We start from the raw sequence: 10,109 nt of genomic DNA, 5'->3' as shown, positions 1-10,109 counted from the left end.
CTCAGAATGTTACCTGGTGATATGGTGCTGTTAGACAACACACTCAGAATGTTACCTGGTGATATGGTGCTGCTAGACAACACACTCAGAATGTTACCTGATGATATGGTGCTGCTAGACAACATCCTCAGAATGTTACCTGGTGATATGGTGCTGCTAGACAACACACTCAGAATGTTACCTGGTGATATGATGCTGTTAGTGATAGACAACACACTCAGAATGTTACCTGGTGATATGGTGCTGCTAGACAACATCTTCAGAATGTTACCTGGTGATATGGTGCTGCTAGACAACATCCTCAGAATGTTACCTGGTGATATGGTGCTGCTAGACAACATACTCAGAATGTTACCTGGTGATATGGTGCTGCTAGACAACATCCTCAGAATGTTACCTGGTGATATGGTGCTGCTAGACAACATCCTCAGAATGTTACCTGGTGATATGGTGCTGCTAGACAACACACTCAGAATGTTACCTGGTGATATGGTGCTGTTAGTGATAGACAACACACTCAGAATGTTACCTGGTGATATGGTGCTGCTAGACAACATCTTCAGAATGTTACCTGGTGATATGGTGCTGCTAGACAACATCCTCAGAATGTTACCTGGTGATATGGTGCTGCTAGACAACATACTCAGAATGTTACCTGGTGATATGGTGCTGCTAGACAACATCCTCAGAATGTTACCTGGTGATATGGTGCTGCAAGACAACATACTCAGAATGTTACCTGGTGATATGGTGCTGATAGTGATAGACAACATACTCAGATGTTACCTGGTGATATGGTGCTGCTAGTGATAGACAACACACCCAGAATGTTACCTGGTGATATGGTGCTGCTAGACAACATACTCAGAATGTTACCTGGTGATATGGTGCTGCTAGATTACACACTCAGAATGTTACCTGGTGATATGGTGCTGCTAGACAACATACTCAGAATGTTACCTGGTGATATGGTGCTGATAGTGATAGACAACATCCTCCGAATGTTACCTGGTGATATGGTGCTGCTAGACAACATCCTCAGAATGTTACCTGGTGATATGGTGCTGCTAGTGATAGACAACACACTCAGAATGTTACCTGGTGATATGGTGCTGCTAGACAACATCCTCAGAATGTTACCTGGTGATATGGTGCTGCTAGACAACATCCTCAGAATGTTACCTGGTGATATGGTGCTGCTAGACAACATACTCAGAATGTTACCTGGTGATATGGTGCTGCTAGACAACACACCCAGAATGTTACCTGGTGATATGGTGCTGCTAGACAACACACTCAGAATGTTACCTGGTGATATGGTGCTGCTAGACAACATCCTCAGAATGTTACCTGGTGATATGGTGCTGCTAGACAACATACTCAGAATGTTACCTGGTAATATGGTGCTGCTAGACAACACACTCAGAATGTTACCTGGTGATATGGTGCTGCTAGACACATACTCAGAATGTTACCTGGTGATATGGTGCTGATAGTGATAGACAACATACTCAGAATGTTACCTGGTGATATGGTGCTGCTAGTGATAGACAACACACCCAGAATGTTACCTGGTGATATGGTGCTGCTAGACAACATACTCAGAATGTTACCTGGTGATATGGTGCTGTTAGACAACACACTCAGAATGTTACCTGGTGATATGGTGCTGCTAGACAACATCCTCAGAATGTTACCTGGTGATATGGTGCTGCTAGTGATAGACAACATACTCAGAATGTTACCTGGTGATATGGTGCTGCTAGTGATAGACAACATACTCAGAATGTTACCTGGTGATATGGTGCTGCTTGTGGACAGTCGGCCTGCTGCAGCCAGGGGGAGGAGAGAGAGGACAGTCTGCACTGGAGAGAGACTACATCTCTCCTCCCCCTCGCTGCAGCAGGCAGACTCTCTCTCCTCCCCCTGCAGCCAAGGGGAGGAGAGAGAGGACTGTTATGGTATGCTGTTGGTCTGCACTGGGTCCTGGTATGGTATGCTGTTGGTCTGCACTGGGTCCTGGTATGGTATGCTGTTGGTCTGCACTGGGTCCTGGTATGGTATGCTGTTGGTCTGCACTGGGTCCTGGTATGGTATGCTGTTGGTCTGCACTGGGTCCTGGTATGGTATGCTGTTGGTCTGCACTGGGTCCTGGTATGGTATGCTGTTGGTCTGCACTGGGTCCTGGTATGCTGTTGGTCTGCACTGGGTCCTGGTATGGTATGCTGTTGGTCTGCACTGGGTCCTGGTATGGTATGCTGTTGGTCTGCACTGGGTCCTGGTATGGTATGCTGTTGGTCTGCACTGGGTCCTGGTATGGTATGCTGTTGGTCTGCACTGGGTCCTGGTATGGTATGCTGTTGGTCTGCACTGGGTCCTGGTATGGTATGCTGTTAGTCTGCACTGGGTCCTGGTATGGTATGCTGTTGGTCTGCGCTGGGTCCTGGTATGGTATGCTGTTGGTCTGCACTGGGTCCTGGTATGGTATGCTGTTGGTCTGCACTGGGTCCTGGTATGGTATGCTGTTGGTCTGCACTGGGTCCTGGTATGGTATGCTGTTAGTCTGCACTGGGTCCTGGTATGGTATGCTGTTTGTCTGCACTGGGTCCTGGTATGGTATGCTGTTGGTCTGCACTGGGTCCTGGTATGGTATGCAGTTGGTCTGCACTGGGTCCTGGTATGGTATGCTGTTGGTCTGCACTGGGTCCTGGTATGGTATGCTGTTGGTCTGCACTGGGTCCTGGTATGGTATGCTGTTGGTCTGCACTGGGTCCTGGTATGGTATGCTGTTGGTCTGCACTGGGTCCTGGTATGGTATGCTGTTAGTCTGCACTGGGTCCTGGTATGGTATGCTGTTTGTCTGCACTGGGTCCTGGTATGGTATGCTGTTGGTCTGCACTGGGTCCTGGTATGGTATGCTGTTGGTCTGCACTGGGTCCTGGTATGGTATGCTGTTGGTCTGCACTGGGTCCTGGTATGGTATGCTGTTGGTCTGCACTGGGTCCTGGTATGGTATGCTGTTGGTCTGCACTGGGTCCTGGTATGGTATGCTGTTAGTCTGCACTGGGTCCTGGTATGGTATGCTGTTGGTCTGCACTGGGTCCTGGTATGGTATGCTGTTGGTCTGCACTGGGTCCTGGTATGGTATGCTGTTAGTCTGCACTGGGTCCTGGTATGCTGTTAGTCTGCACTGGGTCCTGGTATGGTATGCTGTTAGTCTGCACTGGGTCCTGGTATGCTGTTGGTCTGCACTGGGTCCTGGTATGCTGTTGGTCTGCACTGGGTCCTGGTATGCTGTTGGTCTGCACTGGGTCCTGGTATGCTGTTGGTCTGCACTGGGTCCTGGTATGGTATGCTGTTGGTCTGCACTGGGTCCTGGTATGGTATGCTGTTAGTCTGCACTGGGTCCTGGTATGGTATGCTGTTGGTCTGCACTGGGTCCTGGTATGGTATGCTGTTAGTCTGCACTGGGTCCTGGTATGGTATGCTGTTGGTCTGCACTGGGTCCTGGTATGGTATGCTGTTGGTCTGAACTGGGTCCTGGTATGGTATGCTGTTAGTCTGCACTGGGTCCTGGTATGGTATGCTGTTAGTCTGCACTGGGTCCTGGTATGCTGTTGGTCTGCACTGGGTCCTGGTATGCTGTTGGTCTGCACTGGGTCCTGGTATGCTGTTGGTCTGCACTGGGTCCTGGTATGGTATGATGTTGGTCTGCACTGGGTCCTGGTATGGTATGCTGTTGGTCTGCACTGGGTCCTGGTATGGTATGCTGTTGGTCTGCACTGGGTCCTGGTATGGTATGCTGTTGGTCTGCACTGGGTCCTGGTATGGTATACTGTTGGTCTGCGCTGGGTCCTGGTATGGTATACTGTTGGTCTGCGATGGGTCCTGGTATGGTATGCTGTTAGTCTGCACTGGGTCCTGGTATGGTATGCTGTTAGTCTGCACTGGGTCCTGTTATGGTATGCTGTTAGTCTGCACTGGGTCCTGGTATGGTATGCTGTTAGTCTGCACTGGGTCCTGGTATGCTGTTGGTCTGCGCTGGGTCCTGGTATGGTATGCTGTTAGTCTGCACTGGGTTCTGGTATGCTGTTGGTCTGCGCTGGGTCCTGGTATGCTGTTAGTCTGCACTGGGTCCTGGTGTGGTATGCTGTTGGTCTGCGCTGGGTCCTGGTATGGTATGCTGTTAGTCTGCACTGGGTCCTGGTATGCTGTTGGTCTGCACTGGGTCCTGGAATGGTATGCTGTTAGTCTGCACTGGGTCCTGGTATGGTATGCTGTTGGTCTGCACTGGGTCCTGGTATGGTATGCTGTTGGTCTGCATTCGGTCCTGGTATGGTATGCTGTTAGTCTGCACTGGGTCCTGTTATGGTATGCTGTTAGTCTGCACTGGGTCCTAGTATGCTGTTGGTCTGCACTGGGTCCTGGTATGCTGTTAGTCTGCACTGGGTCCTGGTATGGTATGCTGTTAGTCTGCACTGGGTCCTGGTATGCTGTTGGTCTGCACTGGGTCCTGGTATGGTATGCTGTTAGTCTGCACTGGGTCCTGGTATGCTGTTGGTCTGCGCTGGGTCCTGGTATGGTATGCTGTTAGTCTGCACTGGGTCCTGGTATGCTGTTGGTCTGCGCTGGGTCCTGGTATGCTGTTAGTCTGCACTGGGTCCTGGTATGCTGTTGGTCTGCACTGGGTCCTGGTATGGTATGCTGTTAGTCTGCACTGGGTCCTGGTATGCTGTTGGTCTGCACTTGGTCCTGGTATGCTGTTAGTCTGCACTGGGTCCTGGTATGCTGTTGGTCTGTGCTGGGTCCTGGTATGGTATGCTGTTGGTCTGCACTGGGTCCTGGTATGCTGTTGGTCTGCACTGGGTCCTGGTATGGTATGCTGTTAGTCTGCACTGGGTCCTTGTATGGTATGCTGCTGGTCTGCACTGGGTCCTGGTATGGTATGCTGTTGGTCTGCACTGGGTCCTGGTATGCTGTTGGTCTGCACTGGGTCCCGGTATGCTGTTAGTCTGCGCTGGGTCCTGGTATGGTATGCTGTTGGTCTGCACTGGGTCCTGGTATGGTATGCTGTTAGTCTGCACTGGGTCCTTGTATGGTATGCTGCTGGTCTGCACTGGGTCCTGGTATGGTATGCTGTTAGTCTGCACTGGGTCCTGGTATGGTATGCTGTTAGTCTGCGCTGGGTCCTTGTTATGCATTTCTAATAGATTTCATTTAGATAATAGATAATAATTGTCAGTGCTTTTCTGTAGGTGAAAAACACACGTCTTTCAATGACAGAAAAAACATTTAATTTGCTTCAGCTTTTGGGTTGAGGGTTGTCGTTCAGAAGGCCTTGTGAAACAGCAGAGACAACATCCAGCGGTCGATGACGTCACCCAAGGGTACAATAACAAGAGTAGTGTTCGTCACAGGTTTCCTCCCCAAATGACAACCTATTCCCTATGCAGCGCACACTACATTTGACCAGGGCCCACAGGGCACTATGTAGTGAATAGGGTGGTATTTGGGAAATATCCTCAGTCTCCTACTGCAGGAAGTGTACAGTTCCACTCTCCTATAGATCTCTGTAATGAGACCCGACAGGACAGTGACTGGACAACACAACAGCCTGTAAGGATTTTTAAACAGCCCTGAAGACCTCCTAGTCATCAGGTTGGAGAGCTTTCGGAGAGATATCGTCACGCTGGTAAGATTCATCAATAGTTCAGCCTGGATAGATCTAAGACATGGTGGATACAGTTCAGCCTGGATAGATCTAAGACATGGTGGATACAGTTCAGCCTGGATAGATCTAAGACATGGTGGATACAGTGGATACAGTTCAGCCTGGATAGATCTAAGACATGGTGGATACAGTTCAGCCTGGATAGATCTAAGACATGGTGGATACAGTGGATACAGTTCAGCCTGGATAGATCTAAGACATGGTGGATACAGTTCAGCCTGGATAGATCTTGGTGGATACAGTTCAGCCTGGATAGATCTAAGACATGGTGGATACAGTTCAGCCTGGATAGATCTAAGACATGGTGGATACAGTTCAGCCTGGATAGATCTAAGACATGGTGGATACAGTGGATACAGTTCAGCCTGGATAGATCTAAGACATGGTGGATACAGTTCAGCCTGGATAGATCTTGGTGGATACAGTTCAGCCTGGATAGATCTAAGACATGGTGGATACAGTGGATACAGTTCAGCCTGGATAGATCTAAGACATGGTGGATACAGTTCAGCCTGGATAGATCTAAGACATGGTGGATACAGTGGATACAGTTCAGCCTGGATAGATCTAAGACATGGTGGATACAGTTCAGCCTGGATAGATCTAAGACATGGTGGATACAGTTCAGCCTGGATAGATCTAAGACATGGTGGATACAGTGGATACAGTTCAGCCTGGATAGATCTAAGACATGGTGGTGCAGTGAATCGCGGGTGCAGTGAATCGCGGGTGCAGTGAAACGCGGGTGCAGTGAAACGCGGGTGCAGTGAATCGCGGGTGCAGTGAATCGCGGGTGCAGTGAATCGCGGGTGCAGTGAAACGCGGGTGCAGTGAATCGCGGGTGCAGTGAAACGCGGGTGCAGTGAATCGCGGGTGCAGTGAAACGCGGGTGCAGTGAAACGCGGGTGCAGTGAAACGCGGTGCAGTGAAACGCGGGTGCAGTGAAACGCGGGTGCAGTGAAACGCGGGTGTAGTGAAACGCGGGTGTAGTGAAACGCGGGTGCAGTGAATCGCGGGTGCAGTGAAACGCGGGTGCAGTGAAATGCTTGTGCTTCTTGCTCCGCCTGTGCAGTAATATCTAACGAGTTATACAGCAGATACCCAATGCACACACAATACACACACATTACACAGCATATACACACACATTACACAGCATATACACACACATTACACAGCATATACACACACATTACACAGCATATACACACACATTACACAGCATATACCCAATGCACACACATTACACAGCAGATACCCAATACACACACATTACACAGCATATACACACACATTACACAGCAGATACCCACACATTACACAGCAGATACACACACATTACACAGCATATACACACACATTACACAGCATATACACACACATTACACAGCATATACACACACATTACACAGCAGATACCCAATACACACACATTACACAGAAGATACCCAATACACACACATTACACAGCATATACACACACATTACACAGCATATACCCAATACACACACATTACACAGCAGATACCCAATACACACACATTACACAGCATATACCCAATACACACACATTACACAGCATATACACACACATTACACAGCATATACCCAATGCACACACATTACACAGCAGATACCCAATACACACACATTACACAGCATATACACACACATTACACAGCAGATACCCAATACACACACATTACACAGCATATACACACACATTACACAGCATATACACACACATTACACAGCATATACCCAATACCCACACATTACACAGCAGATACACACACATTACACAGCATATACACACACATTACACAGCATATACACACACATTACACAGCAGATACCCAATACACACACATTACACAGAAGATACCCAATACACACACATTACACAGCATATACACACACATTACACAGCATATACCCAATACACACACATTACACAGCAGATACCCAATACACACACATTACACAGCATATACCCAATACACACACATTACACAGCATATACACACACATTACACAGCATATACCCAATGCACACACATTACACAGCAGATACCCAATACACACACATTACACAGCATATACACACACATTACACAGCAGATACCCAATACACACACATTACACAGCATATACACACACATTACACAGCATATACACACACATTACACAGCATATACCCAATACCCACACATTACACAGCAGATACCCAATACACACACATTACATAGCATATACACACACATTACACAGCATATACCCAATGCACACACATTACACAGCATATACCCAATGCACACACATTACACAGCATATACCCAATACCACACATTACACAGCATATACCCAATACACACACATTACACAGCAGATACCCAATACACACACATTACACAGCATATACCAATACACACACTTACACAGCATATACCAATACACACACATTACACAGCATATACACACACATTACACAGCAGATACCCAATACACACACATTACACAGCATATACCCACACATTACACAGCATATACCCAATACACACACATTACACAGCATATACCCAATACACACACATTACACAGCAGATACCCAATACACACACATTACACAGCATATACACACACATTACACAGCATATACCCAATGCACACACATTACACAGCAGATACCCAATACACACACATTACACAGCATATACACACACATTACACAGCAGATACCCAATACACACACATTACACAGCATATACACACACATTACACAGCATATACACACACATTACACAGCATATACACACACATTACACAGCATATACCCAAAACCCACACATTACACAGCAGATACCCAATACACACACATTACACAGCATATACCCACACATTACACAGCATATACCCAATGCACACACATTACACAGCATATACCCACACATTACACAGCATATACCCAATGCACACACATCTAAGTAGGAATGAATTAAGACTAATATACATACGGACGAGCGATGTCAGAGCGGAACGGACTAAGATAGTGTAGTGAATTGCGGGTGCAGTGAAACGCGGGTGTAGTGAAACGCGGGTGTAGTGAATCGCGGGTGTAGTGAAACGCGGGTGCAGTGAATCGCGGGTGTAGTGAATCGCGGGTGCAGTGAATCGCGGGTGCAGTGAAACGCGGGTGCAGTGAAACGCGGTGCAGTGAATCGCGGTTGCAGTGAAATGCTTGTGCTTCTTGCTCCGTCTGTGCAGTAATATCTAACGAGTTACACAGCAGATACGCAATGCACACACATTACACAGCATATACACACACATTACACAGCATATACACACACATTACACAGCATATACACACACATTACACAGCATATACCCAATGCACACACATTACACAGCATATACACACACATTACACAGCATATACACACACATTACACAGCAGATACCCACACATTACACAGCATATACCCAATACACACACGTTACACAGCAGATACCCACACATTACACAGCATATACACACACATTACACAGCATATACACACACATTACACAGCATATACCCAATGCACACACATTACACAGCATATACACACACATTACACAGCATATACCCAATACACACACATTACACAGCATATACACACACATTACACAGCATATACCCAATACACACACATTACACAGCAGATACCCAATGCACACACATCTAAAGACTAATATACATACGGACGAGCGATGTCAGCTACTTTGTGCACGACACAAGTCATTTTTCCAACAATTGTTTACAGACAGATTATTTCACTTATCATTCGCTGTATCATAATTCCAGTGGGTCAGAAGTTTACATACACTAAGTTGCCTTTAAACAGCTTGGAAAATTCCAGTCTAATGATGTCATGGCTTTAAAAGCTTCTGATAGGCTAATTGACATCATTTGAGTCAATTCTCAGTGCCTCTTTGCTTGACATCCTGGGAAAATCTAAATAAATCAGCCAAGACCTTTGAAAAAAAAATTATAGACCTCCACAAGTCTGGTTCATCCCTGGGAGCAATTTCCAAACGCCTGAAGGTACCACGTTCATCTGTACAAACAATAGTACACCAGTATAAACACCATGGGACCACGCAGCCGTCATACCGCTCAGGAAGGAGACGCGTTCTGTCTCCTAGAGATGAATGTGCTTTGGTGCGAAAAGTGCAAATAAATCCCAGAACAACAGCAAAGGACCTTGTGAAGATGCTGGAGGAAACAGGTATAAAAGTATCTATATCCACAGTAAAACGAGTCCTATATCGACATAACCTGAAAGGCCGCTCTGCAAGGAAGAAGCCTCTGCTCCAAAACCGCCATTAAAAAAAG

Source organism: Salmo salar, unplaced genomic scaffold, assembly GCF_905237065.1.
Source record: "Salmo salar unplaced genomic scaffold, Ssal_v3.1, whole genome shotgun sequence".
Lineage (NCBI taxonomy): Eukaryota > Metazoa > Chordata > Actinopteri > Salmoniformes > Salmonidae > Salmo > Salmo salar.
The sequence above is the reverse complement of the archived record's forward strand: the minus strand, read 5'-3'. Positions refer to the sequence as shown.